At 40.5% G+C, this 12,620-nt stretch overlaps 15 non-coding genes across 15 annotated transcripts; all 15 read left to right on the top strand.

The window, feature by feature from the left end:
* Positions 1–162: 162 nt before the first annotated feature.
* trnat-agu lies at positions 163–236 on the top strand. Its single transcript has one exon. It is a non-coding gene; the product is annotated as a tRNA-Thr (tRNA).
* Positions 237–520: 284 nt separating this feature from the next.
* trnah-gug lies at positions 521–592 on the top strand. The gene has a single exon. It is a non-coding gene; the product is annotated as a tRNA-His (tRNA).
* A 946-nt stretch (positions 593–1,538) lies between these two features.
* On the top strand, positions 1,539–1,612 carry trnat-agu. Its single transcript has one exon. It is a non-coding gene; the product is annotated as a tRNA-Thr (tRNA).
* A 284-nt stretch (positions 1,613–1,896) lies between these two features.
* On the top strand, positions 1,897–1,968 carry trnah-gug. The gene has a single exon. It is a non-coding gene; the product is annotated as a tRNA-His (tRNA).
* A 946-nt stretch (positions 1,969–2,914) lies between these two features.
* Positions 2,915–2,988, top strand: trnat-agu. The gene has a single exon. It is a non-coding gene; the product is annotated as a tRNA-Thr (tRNA).
* Positions 2,989–3,272: 284 nt separating this feature from the next.
* On the top strand, positions 3,273–3,344 carry trnah-gug. The gene has a single exon. It is a non-coding gene; the product is annotated as a tRNA-His (tRNA).
* A 1,304-nt stretch (positions 3,345–4,648) lies between these two features.
* On the top strand, positions 4,649–4,720 carry trnah-gug. The gene has a single exon. It is a non-coding gene; the product is annotated as a tRNA-His (tRNA).
* A 946-nt stretch (positions 4,721–5,666) lies between these two features.
* On the top strand, positions 5,667–5,740 carry trnat-agu. The gene has a single exon. It is a non-coding gene; the product is annotated as a tRNA-Thr (tRNA).
* A 284-nt stretch (positions 5,741–6,024) lies between these two features.
* trnah-gug lies at positions 6,025–6,096 on the top strand. The gene has a single exon. It is a non-coding gene; the product is annotated as a tRNA-His (tRNA).
* Positions 6,097–7,042: 946 nt separating this feature from the next.
* Positions 7,043–7,116, top strand: trnat-agu. Its single transcript has one exon. It is a non-coding gene; the product is annotated as a tRNA-Thr (tRNA).
* Positions 7,117–7,400: 284 nt separating this feature from the next.
* trnah-gug lies at positions 7,401–7,472 on the top strand. Its single transcript has one exon. It is a non-coding gene; the product is annotated as a tRNA-His (tRNA).
* Positions 7,473–8,418: 946 nt separating this feature from the next.
* On the top strand, positions 8,419–8,492 carry trnat-agu. The gene has a single exon. It is a non-coding gene; the product is annotated as a tRNA-Thr (tRNA).
* A 1,660-nt stretch (positions 8,493–10,152) lies between these two features.
* On the top strand, positions 10,153–10,224 carry trnah-gug. Its single transcript has one exon. It is a non-coding gene; the product is annotated as a tRNA-His (tRNA).
* A 946-nt stretch (positions 10,225–11,170) lies between these two features.
* On the top strand, positions 11,171–11,244 carry trnat-agu. Its single transcript has one exon. It is a non-coding gene; the product is annotated as a tRNA-Thr (tRNA).
* Positions 11,245–11,528: 284 nt separating this feature from the next.
* On the top strand, positions 11,529–11,600 carry trnah-gug. The gene has a single exon. It is a non-coding gene; the product is annotated as a tRNA-His (tRNA).
* The last annotated feature ends 1,020 nt before the right edge of the window (positions 11,601–12,620 follow it).

The raw sequence follows: 12,620 nt of genomic DNA, 5'->3' as shown, positions 1-12,620 counted from the left end.
GTTGCTAGACAATTGAAGGTGTCTGTATCGTTTCCAATATTACTAAAAGACATCTCTTTTGTGATGTGATTTTGCTAGACAGAGATGTGGGTTAAATTAATGAGACTGGTTTGATTCAAATAGGTGTGGGCGTTCACATCTGCAACATATATGACTTTTATGGGTGCTGTGGCTTAGTTGGTTAAAGTGCCTGTCTAGTAAACAGGAGATCCTGAGTTCAAATCTCAGCAGTACCTTTTTATTGTTCACATTGGTGGAGAAGGTCAGAGGGGAGGGCACTCAGGTTTTCTCACCAATGGGTTTAGAGAATTAGAGATGACGTGAGGAGGATGCAATTGAGATATTCCAATGTCACGGAAAAAGGGCACTTTTTGAATGAGAAAAAACCTACCGACTGCGTAAAGCTCCACTGTTTCTTCAGTTTATTCATTATCGAGACCAAAATGAAAAGAGTTTAGCCAGCTTGTGCACATCACTTTCACAGCCTATGTAGGCTTTACAAAGCCAGCTCTTGTAGCTGGCCGTGATCGTATAGTGGTTAGTACTCTGCGTTGTGGTCGCAGCAACCCCGGTTCGAATCCGGGTCACGGCACTGTAATCTAATTTTAGAAGGGTTGTTTTTTGAATGAGTTAAGACTTACTATGCAAGCTAAGAAACTCAGCAACTCTGCCGTTTGACAAAGTTCCCCACCATATCGTAGGTTAATTACTTACACGAAATGATTCATCTGCTGTTTCAGACGTTTTTACCATTTTTAAGCTCCAGAGCCAAATGAGAAATGCAGTGTCCTCGAACGACCAACATTATGAAGAAATAGTATATGATTCTGAATGTTCACTCATATCTCGCGACCCACCTATGACATGTTAATAACCGCTTTGGGTCCCAAATCATAGTTTAAGAATTCATGTCAGAGGTTCTTGAGTTTATTCATCTCGAGACCCAAATGAAAAATGTACTGTTCTCGAATTATCATAGGTACGAAGAAATAGTATGTGATTACCATTGATTACTGATATCTCGCTACCCACCTCTCACCAGTGTTGCCAACTTAGCGACTTTGTCGCTATATTTAGTGAGTATTCAGAAAAAAGACAAGAATCGACAGAAGAAAGTTCAATTGTAGTTCTAAACATACTTAGGGTGTTTTTTACTCACTTTTTGTCTCTCCCGAGACGTTATTCCTCTCTCCTACAGCGTCAATCACAATTACATCCACTTGGCCAATTATGAAAATTATGTGATGACGTCATTTAGCGACTTCTAGCTACTTTTAGGACCAGCAATAGCTACTTTCCTTCCTGAGGATTTGGCAACACTGCCTCTCACATGCTCAGGCCCACTTTGCGTCCCAAAACGTAGCTTAAGAAACCCTGTTGCTAGACAATTGAAGGTGTCTGTATCGTTTCCAATATTACTAAAAGACATCTCTTTTGTGATGTGATTTTGCTAGACAGAGATGTGGGTTAAATTAATGAGACTGGTTTGATTCAAATAGGTGTGGGCGTTCACATCTGCAACATATATGACTTTTATGGGTGCTGTGGCTTAGTTGGTTAAAGTGCCTGTCTAGTAAACAGGAGATCCTGAGTTCAAATCTCAGCAGTACCTTTTTATTGTTCACATTGGTGGAGAAGGTCAGAGGGGAGGGCACTCAGGTTTTCTCACCAATGGGTTTAGAGAATTAGAGATGACGTGAGGAGGATGCAATTGAGATATTCCAATGTCACGGAAAAAGGGCACTTTTTGAATGAGAAAAAACCTACCGACTGCGTAAAGCTCCACTGTTTCTTCAGTTTATTCATTATCGAGACCAAAATGAAAAGAGTTTAGCCAGCTTGTGCACATCACTTTCACAGCCTATGTAGGCTTTACAAAGCCAGCTCTTGTAGCTGGCCGTGATCGTATAGTGGTTAGTACTCTGCGTTGTGGTCGCAGCAACCCCGGTTCGAATCCGGGTCACGGCACTGTAATCTAATTTTAGAAGGGTTGTTTTTTGAATGAGTTAAGACTTACTATGCAAGCTAAGAAACTCAGCAACTCTGCCGTTTGACAAAGTTCCCCACCATATCGTAGGTTAATTACTTACACGAAATGATTCATCTGCTGTTTCAGACGTTTTTACCATTTTTAAGCTCCAGAGCCAAATGAGAAATGCAGTGTCCTCGAACGACCAACATTATGAAGAAATAGTATATGATTCTGAATGTTCACTCATATCTCGCGACCCACCTATGACATGTTAATAACCGCTTTGGGTCCCAAATCATAGTTTAAGAATTCATGTCAGAGGTTCTTGAGTTTATTCATCTCGAGACCCAAATGAAAAATGTACTGTTCTCGAATGATCATAGGTACGAAGAAATAGTATGTGATTACCATTGATTACTGATATCTCGCTACCCACCTCTCACCAGTGTTGCCAACTTAGCGACTTTGTCGCTATATTTAGTGAGTATTCAGAAAAAAGACAAGAATCGACAGAAGAAAGTTCAATTGTAGTTCTAAACATACTTAGGGTGTTTTTTACTCACTTTTTGTCTCTCCCGAGACGTTATTCCTCTCTCCTACAGCGTCAATCACAATTACATCCACTTGGCCAATTATGAAAATGATGTGATGACGTAATTTAGCGACTTCTAGCTACTTTTAGGACCAGCAATAGCTACTTTCCTTCCTGAGGATTTGGCAACACTACCTCTCACATGCTCAGGCCCACTTTGCGTCCCAAAACGTAGCTTAAGAAACCCTGTTGCTAGACAATTGAAGGTGTCTGTATCGTTTCCAATATTACTAAAAGACATCTCTTTTGTGATGTGATTTTGCTAGACAGAGATGTGGGTTAAATTAATGAGACTGGTTTGATTCAAATAGGTGTGGGTGTTCACATCTGCAACATATATGACTTTTATGGGTGCTGTGGCTTAGTTGGTTAAAGTGCCTGTCTAGTAAACAGGAGATCCTGAGTTCAAATCTCAGCAGTACCTTTTTATTGTTCACATTGGTGGAGAAGGTCAGAGGGGAGGGCACTCAGGTTTTCTCACCAATGGGTTTAGAGAATTAGAGATGACGTGAGGAGGATGCAATTGAGATATTCCAATGTCACGGAAAAAGGGCACTTTTTGAATGAGAAAAAACCTACCGACTGCGTAAAGCTCCACTGTTTCTTCAGTTTATTCATTATCGAGACCAAAATGAAAAGAGTTTAGCCAGCTTGTGCACATCACTTTCACAGCCTATGTAGGCTTTACAAAGCCAGCTCTTGTAGCCGGCCGTGATCGTATAGTGGTTAGTACTCTGCGTTGTGGTCGCAGCAACCCCGGTTCGAATCCGGGTCACGGCACTGTAATGTAATTTTAGAAGGGTTGTTTTTTGAATGAGTTAAGACTTACTATGCAAGCTAAGAAACTCAGCAACTCTGCCGTTTGACAAAGTTCCCCACCATATCGTAGGTTAATTACTTACACGAAATGATTCATCTGCTGTTTCAGACGTTTTTACCATTTTTAAGCTCCAGAGCCAAATGAGAAATGCAGTGTCCTCGAACGACCAACATTATGAAGAAATAGTATATGATTCTGAATGTTCACTCATATCTCGCGACCCACCTATGACATGTTAATAACCGCTTTGGGTCCCAAATCATAGTTTAAGAATTCATGTCAGAGGTTCTTGAGTTTATTCATCTCGAGACCCAAATGAAAAATGTACTGTTCTCGAATGATCATAGGTACGAAGAAATAGTATGTGATTACCATTGATTACTGATATCTCGCTACCCACCTCTCACCAGTGTTGCCAACTTAGCGACTTTGTCGCTATATTTAGTGAGTATTCAGAAAAAATACAAGAATCGACAGAAGAAAGTTCAATTGTAGTTCTAAACATACTTAGGGTGTTTTTTACTCACTTTTTGTCTCTCCCGAGACGTTATTCCTCTCTCCTACAGCGTCAATCACAATTACATCCACTTGGCCAATTATGAAAATTATGTGATGACGTTATTTAGCGACTTCTAGCTACTTTTAGGACCAGCAATAGCTACTTTCCTTCCTGAGGATTTGGCAACACTGCCTCTCACATGCTCAGGCCCACTTTGCGTCCCAAAACGTAGCTTAAGAAACCCTGTTGCTAGACAATTGAAGGTGTCTGTATCGTTTCCAATATTACTAAAAGACATCTCTTTTGTGATGTGATTTTGCTAGACAGAGATGTGGGTTAAATTAATGAGACTGGTTTGATTCAAATAGGTGTGGGTGTTCACATCTGCAACAAATATGACGTTTATGGGTGCTGTGGCTTAGTTGGTTAAAGTGCCTGTCTAGTAAACAGGAGCTCCTAAGTTCAAATCTCAGCAGTACCTTTTTATTGTTCACATTGGTGGAGAAGGTCAGAGGGGAGGGCACTCAGGTTTTCTCACCAATGGGTTTAGAGAATTAGAGATGACGTGAGGAGGATGCAATTGAGATATTCCAATGTCACGGAAAAAGGGCACTTTTTGAATGAGAAAAAACCTACCGACTGTGTAAAGCTCCACTGTTTCTTCAGTTTATTCATTATCGAGACCAAAATGAAAAGAGTTTAGTCAGCTTGTGCACATCACTTTCACAGCCTATGTAGGCTTTACAAAGCCAACTCTTGTAGCCGGCCGTGATCGTATAGTGGTTAGTACTCTGCGTTGTGGTCGCAGCAACCCCGGTTCGAATCCGGGTCACGGCACTGCAATGTAATTTTAGAAGGGTTGTTTTTTGAATGAGTTAAGACTTACTATGCAAGCTAAGAAACTCAGCAACTCTGCCGTTTGACAAAGTTCCCCACCATATTGTAGGTTAATTACTTACACGAAATGATTCATCTGCTGTTTCAGACGTTTTTACCATTTTTAAGCTCCAGAGCCAAATGAGAAATGCAGTGTCCTCGAACGACCAACATTATGAAGAAATAGTATATGATTCTGAATGTTCACTCATATCTCGCGACCCACCTATGACATGTTAATAACCGCTTTGGGTCCCAAATCATAGTTTAAGAATTCATGTCAGAGGTTCTTGAGTTTATTCATCTCGAGACCCAAATGAAAAATGTACTGTTCTCGAATTATCATAGGTACGAAGAAATAGTATGTGATTACCATTGATTACTGATATCTCGCTACCCACCTCTCACCAGTGTTGCCAACTTAGCGACTTTGTCGCTATATTTAGTGAGTATTCAGAAAAAATACAAGAATCGACAGAAGAAAGTTCAATTGTAGTTCTAAACATACTTAGGGTGTTTTTTACTCACTTTTTGTCTCTCCCGAGACGTTATTCCTCTCTCCTACAGCGTCAATCACAATTACATCCACTTGGCCAATTATGAAAATTATGTGATGACGTCATTTAGCGACTTCTAGCTACTTTTAGGACCAGCAATAGCTACTTTCCTTCCTGAGGATTTGGCAACACTGCCTCTCACATGCTCAGGCCCACTTTGCGTCCCAAAACGTAGCTTAAGAAACCCTGTTGCTAGACAATTGAAGGTGTCTGTATCGTTTCCAATATTACTAAAAGACATCTCTTTTGTGATGTGATTTTGCTAGACAGAGATGTGGGTTAAATTAATGAGACTGGTTTGATTCAAATAGGTGTGGGTGTTCACATCTGCAACATATATGACTTTTATGGGTGCTGTGGCTTAGTTGGTTAAAGTGCCTGTCTAGTAAACAGGAGATCCTGAGTTCAAATCTCAGCAGTACCTTTTTATTGTTCACATTGGTGGAGAAGGTCAGAGGGGAGGGCACTCAGGTTTTCTCACCAATGGGTTTAGAGAATTAGAGATGACGTGAGGAGGATGCAATTGAGATATTCCAATGTCACGGAAAAAGGGCACTTTTTGAATGAGAAAAAACCTACCGACTGCGTAAAGCTCCACTGTTTCTTCAGTTTATTCATTATCGAGACCAAAATGAAAAGAGTTTAGTCAGCTTGTGCACATCACTTTCACAGCCTATGTAGGCTTTACAAAGCCAGCTCTTGTAGCCGGCCGTGATCGTATAGTGGTTAGTACTCTGCGTTGTGGTCGCAGCAACCCCGGTTCGAATCCGGGTCACGGCACTGTAATGTAATTTTAGAAGGGTTGTTTTTTGAATGAGTTAAGACTTACTATGCAAGCTAAGAAACTCAGCAACTCTGCCGTTTGACAAAGTTCCCCACCATATCGTAGGTTAATTACTTACACGAAATGATTCATCTGCTGTTTCAGACGTTTTTACCATTTTTAAGCTCCAGAGCCAAATGAGAAATGCAGTGTCCTCGAACGACCAACATTATGAAGAAATAGTATATGATTCTGAATGTTCACTCATATCTCGCGACCCACCTATGACATGTTAATAACCGCTTTGGGTCCCAAATCATAGTTTAAGAATTCATGTCAGAGGTTCTTGAGTTTATTCATCTCGAGACCCAAATGAAAAATGTACTGTCCTCGAATGATCATAGTTACGAAGAAATAGTATGTGATTACCATTGATTACTGATATCTCGCTACCCACCTCTCACCAGTGTTGCCAACTTAGCGACTTTGTCGCTATATTTAGTGAGTATTCAGAAAAAAGACAAGAATCGACAGAAGAAAGTTCAATTGTAGTTCTAAACATACTTAGGGTGTTTTTTACTCACTTTTTGTCTCTCCCGAGACGTTATTCCTCTCTCCTACAGCGTCAATCACAATTACATCCACTTGGCCAATTATGAAAATTATGTGATGACGTCATTTAGCGACTTCTAGCTACTTTTAGGACCAGCAATAGCTACTTTCCTTCCTGAGGATTTGGCAACACTGCCTCTCACATGCTCAGGCCCACTTTGCGTCCCAAAACGTAGCTTAAGAAACCCTGTTGCTAGACAATTGAAGGTGTCTGTATCGTTTCCAATATTACTAAAAGACATCTCTTTTGTGATGTGATTTTGCTAGACAGAGATGTGGGTTAAATTAATGAGACTGGTTTGATTCAAATAGGTGTGGGTGTTCACATCTGCAACATATATGACTTTTATGGGTGCTGTGGCTTAGTTGGTTAAAGTGCCTGTCTAGTAAACAGGAGATCCTGAGTTCAAATCTCAGCAGTACCTTGTTATTGTTCACATTGGTGGAGAAGGTCAGAGGGGAGGGCACTCAGGTTTTCTCACCAATGGGTTTAGAGAATTAGAGATGACGTGAGGAGGATGCAATTGAGATATTCCAATGTCACGGAAAAAGGGCACTTTTTGAATGAGAAAAAACCTACCGACTGCGTAAAGCTCCACTGTTTCTTCAGTTTATTCATTATCGAGACCAAAATGAAAAGAGTTTAGCCAGCTTGTGCACATCACTTTCACAGCCTATGTAGGCTTTACAAAGCCAGCTCTTGTAGCCGGCCGTGATCGTATAGTGGTTAGTACTCTGCGTTGTGGTCGCAGCAACCCCGGTTCGAATCCGGGTCACGGCACTGTAATGTAATTTTAGAAGGGTTGTTTTTTGAATGAGTTAAGACTTACTATGCAAGCTAAGAAACTCAGCAACTCTGCCGTTTGACAAAGTTCCCCACCATATCGTAGGTTAATTACTTACACGAAATGATTCATCTGCTGTTTCAGACGTTTTTACCATTTTTAAGCTCCAGAGCCAAATGAGAAATGCAGTGTCCTCGAACGACCAACATTATGAAGAAATAGTATATGATTCTGAATGTTCACTCATATCTCGCGACCCACCTATGACATGTTAATAACCGCTTTGGGTCCCAAATCATAGTTTAAGAATTCATGTCAGAGGTTCTTGAGTTTATTCATCTCGAGACCCAAATGAAAAATGTACTGTTCTCGAATGATCATAGTTACGAAGAAATAGTATGTGATTACCATTGATTACTGATATCTCGCTACCCACCTCTCACCAGTGTTGCCAACTTAGCGACTTTGTCGCTATATTTAGTGAGTATTCAGAAAAAAGACAAGAATCGACAGAAGAAAGTTCAATTGTAGTTCTAAACATACTTAGGGTGTTTTTTACTCACTTTTTGTCTCTCCCGAGACGTTATTCCTCTCTCCTACAGCGTCAATCACAATTATATCCACTTGGCCAATTATGAAAATTATGTGATGACGTCATTTAGCGACTTCTAGCTACTTTTAGGACCAGCAATAGCTACTTTCCTTCCTGAGGATTTGGCAACACTGCCTCTCACATGCTCATGCCCACTTTGCGTCCCAAAACGTAGCTTAACAAACCCTGTTGCTAGACAATTGAAGGTGTCTGTATCGTTTCCAATATTACTAAAAGACATCTCTTTTGTGATGTGATTTTGCTATACAGAGATGTGGGTTAAATTAATGAGACTGGTTTGATTCAAATAGGTGTGGGTGTTCACATCTGCAACATATATCACTTTTATGGGTGCTGTGGCTTAGTTGGTTAAAGTGCCTGTCTAGTAAACAGGAGATCCTGAGTTCAAATCTCAGCAGTACCTTTTTATTGTTCACATTGGTGGAGAAGGTCAGAGGGGAGGGCACTCAGGTTTTCTCACCAATGGGTTTAGAGAATTAGAGATGACGTGAGGAGGATGCAATTGAGATATTCCAATGTCACGGAAAAAGGGCACTTTTTGAATGAGAAAAAACCTACCGACTGCGTAAAGCTCCACTGTTTCTTCAGTTTATTCATTATCGAGACCAAAATGAAATGAGTTTAGCCAGCTTGTGCACATCACTTTCACAGCCTATGTAGGCTTTACAAAGCCAGCTCTTGTAGCCGGCTGTGATCGTATAGTGTTTAGTACTCTGCCTTGTGGTCGCAGCAACCCCGGTTCGAATCCGGGTCACGGCACTGCAATGTAATTTTAGAAGGGTTGTTTTTTGAATGAGTTAAGACTTACTATGCAAGCTAAGAAACTCAGCAACTCTGCCGTTTGACAAAGTTCCCCACCATATTGTAGGTTAATTACTTACACGAAATGATTCATCTGCTGTTTCAGACGTTTTTACAATTTTTAAGCTCCAGAGCCAAATGAGAAATGCAGTGTCCTCGAACGACCAACATTATGAAGAAATAGTATATGATTCTGAATGTTCACTCATATCTCGCGACCCACCTATGACATGTTAATAACCGCTTTGGGTCCCAAATCATAGTTTAAGAATTCATGTCAGAGGTTCTTGAGTTTATTCATCTCGAGACCCAAATGAAAAATGTACTGTTCTCGAATGATCATAGTTACGAAGAAATAGTATGTGATTACCATTGATTACTAATATCTCGCTACCCACCTCTCACCAGTGTTGCCAACTTAGCGACTTTGTCGCTATATTTAGTGAGTATTCAGAAAAAAGACAAGAATCGACAGAAGAAAGTTCAATTGTAGTTCTAAACATACTTAGGGTGTTTTTTACTCACTTTTTGTCTCTCCCGAGACGTTATTCCTCTCTCCTACAGCGTCAATCACAATTACATCCACTTGGCCAATTATGAAAATGATGTGATGACGTAATTTAGCGACTTCTAGCTACTTTTAGGACCAGCAATAGCTACTTTCCTTCCTGAGGATTTGGCAACACTGCCTCTCACATGCTCAGGCCCACTTTGCGTCCCAAAACGTAGCTTAAGAAACCCTGTTGCTAGACAATTGAAGGTGTCTGTATCGTTTCCAATATTACTAAAAGACATCTCTTTTGTGATGTGATTTTGCTAGACAGAGATGTGGGTTAAATTAATGAGACTGGTTTGATTCAAATAGGTGTGGGTGTTCACATCTGCAACAAATATGACGTTTATGGGTGCTGTGGCTTAGTTGGTTAAAGTGCCTGTCTAGTAAACAGGAGCTCCTGAGTTCAAATCTCAGCAGTACCTTTTTATTGTTCACATTGGTGGAGAAAGTCAGAGGGGAGGGCACTCAGGTTTTCTCACCAATGGGTTTAGAGAATTAGAGATGACGTGAGGAGGATGCAATTGAGATATTCCAATGTCACGGAAAAAGGGCACTTTTTGAATGAGAAAAAACCTACCGACTGTGTAAAGCTCCACTGTTTCTTCAGTTTATTCATTATCGAGACCAAAATGAAAAGAGTTTAGTCAGCTTGTGCACATCACTTTCACTGCCTATGTAGGCTTTACAAAGCCAGCTCTTGTAGCCGGCCGTGATCGTATAGTGGTTAGTACTCTGCGTTGTGGTCGCAGCAACCCCGGTTCGAATCCGGGTCACGGCACTGCAATGTAATTTTAGAAGGGTTGTTTTTTGAATGAGTTAAGACTTACTATGCAAGCTAAGAAACTCAGCAACTCTGCCGTTTGACAAAGTTCCCCACCATATTGTAGGTTAATTACTTACACGAAATGATTCATCTGCTGTTTCAGACGTTTTTACCATTTTTAAGCTCCAGAGCCAAATGAGAAATGCAGTGTCCTCGAACGACCAACATTATGAAGAAATAGTATATGATTCTGAATGTTCACTCATATCTCGCGACCCACCTATGACATGTTAATAACCGCTTTGGGTCCCAAATCATAGTTTAAGAATTCATGTCAGAGGTTCTTGAGTTTATTCATCTCGAGACCCAAATGAAAAATGTACTGTTCTCGAATTATCATAGGTACGAAGAAATAGTATGTGATTACCATTGATTACTGATATCTCGCTACCCACCTCTCACCAGTGTTGCCAACTTAGCGACTTTGTCGCTATATTTAGTGAGTATTCAGAAAAAAGACAAGAATCGACAGAAGAAAGTTCAATTGTAGTTCTAAACATACTTAGGGTGTTTTTTACTCACTTTTTGTCTCTCCCGAGACGTTATTCCTCTCTCCTACAGCGTCAATCACAATTACATCCACTTGGCCAATTATGAAAATTATGTGATGACGTCATTTAGCGACTTCTAGCTACTTTTAGGACCAGCAATAGCTACTTTCCTTCCTGAGGATTTGGCAACACTGCCTCTCACATGCTCAGGCCCACTTTGCGTCCCAAAACGTAGCTTAAGAAACCCGGTTGCTAGACAATTGAAGGTGTCTGTATCGTTTCCAATATTACTAAAAGACATCTCTTTTGTGATGTGATTTTGCTAGACAGAGATGTGGGTTAAATTAATGAGACTGGTTTGATTCAAATAGGTGTGGGTGTTCACATCTGCAACATATATGACTTTTATGGGTGCTGTGGCTTAGTTGGTTAAAGTGCCTGTCTAGTAAACAGGAGATCCTGAGTTCAAATCTCAGCAGTACCTTTTTATTGTTCACATTGGTGGAGAAGGTCAGAGGGGAGGGCACTCAGGTTTTCTCACCAATGGGTTTAGAGAATTAGAGATGACGTGAGGAGGATGCAATTGAGATATTCCAATGTCACGGAAAAAGGGCACTTTTTGAATGAGAAAAAACCTACCGACTGTGTAAAGCTCCACTGTTTCTTCAGTTTATTCATTATCGAGACCAAAATGAAAAGAGTTTAGTCAGCTTGTGCACATCACTTTCACAGCCTATGTAGGCTTTACAAAGCCAGCTCTTGTAGCCGGCCGTGATCGTATAGTGGTTAGTACTCTGCGTTGTGGTTGCAGCAACCCTGGTTCGAATCCGGGTCACGGCACTGCAATGTAATTTTAGAAGGGTTGTTTTTTGAATGAGTTAAGACTTACTTTGCAAGCTAAGAAACTCAGCAACTCTGCCGTTTGACAAAGTTCCCCACCATATTGTAGGTTAATTACTTACACGAAATGATTCATCTGCTGTTTCAGACGTTTTTACAATTTTTAAGCTCCAGAGCCAAATGAGAAATGCAGTGTCCTCGAACGACCAACATTATGAAGAAATAGTATATGATTCTGAATGTTCACTCATATCTCGCGACCCACCTATGACATGTTAATAACCGCTTTGGGTCCCAAATCATAGTTTAAGAATTCATGTCAGAGGTTCTTGAGTTTATTCATCTCGAGACCCAAATGAAAAATGTACTGTTCTCGAATGATCATAGGTACGAAGAAATAGTATGTGATTACCATTGATTACTGATATCTCGCTACCCACCTCTCACCAGTGTTGCCAACTTAGCGACTTTGTCGCTATATTTAGTGAGTATTCAGATAAAAGACAAGAATCGACAGAAGAAAGTTCAATTGTAGTTCTAAACATACTTAGGGGGTTTTTTACTCACTTTTTGTCTCTCCCGAGACGTTATTCCTCTCTCCTACAGCGTCAATCACAATTACATCCACTTGGCCAATTATGAAAATTATGTGATGACGTCATTTAGCGACTTCTAGCTACTTTTAGGACCAGCAATAGCTACTTTCCTTCCTGAGGATTTGGCAACACTGCCTCTCACATGCTCAGGCCCACTTTGCGTCCCAAAACGTAGCTTAAGAAACCCTGTTGCTAGACAATTGAAGGTGTCTGTATCGTTTCCAATATTACTAAAAGACATCTCTTTTGTGATGTGATTTTGCTAGACAGAGATGTGGGTTAAATTAATGAGACTGGTTTGATTCAAATAGGTGTGGGTGTTCACATCTGCAACAAATATGACGTTTATGGGTGCTGTGGCTTAGTTGGTTAAAGTGCCTGTCTAGTAAACAGGAGCTCCTGAGTTCAAATCTCAGCAGTACCT

This window comes from Oncorhynchus mykiss, unplaced genomic scaffold (assembly GCF_013265735.2).
Source record: "Oncorhynchus mykiss isolate Arlee unplaced genomic scaffold, USDA_OmykA_1.1 un_scaffold_363, whole genome shotgun sequence".
Classification (NCBI taxonomy): domain Eukaryota; kingdom Metazoa; phylum Chordata; class Actinopteri; order Salmoniformes; family Salmonidae; genus Oncorhynchus; species Oncorhynchus mykiss.
The sequence above is the reverse complement of the archived record's forward strand: the minus strand, read 5'-3'. Positions and strand labels throughout refer to the sequence as shown.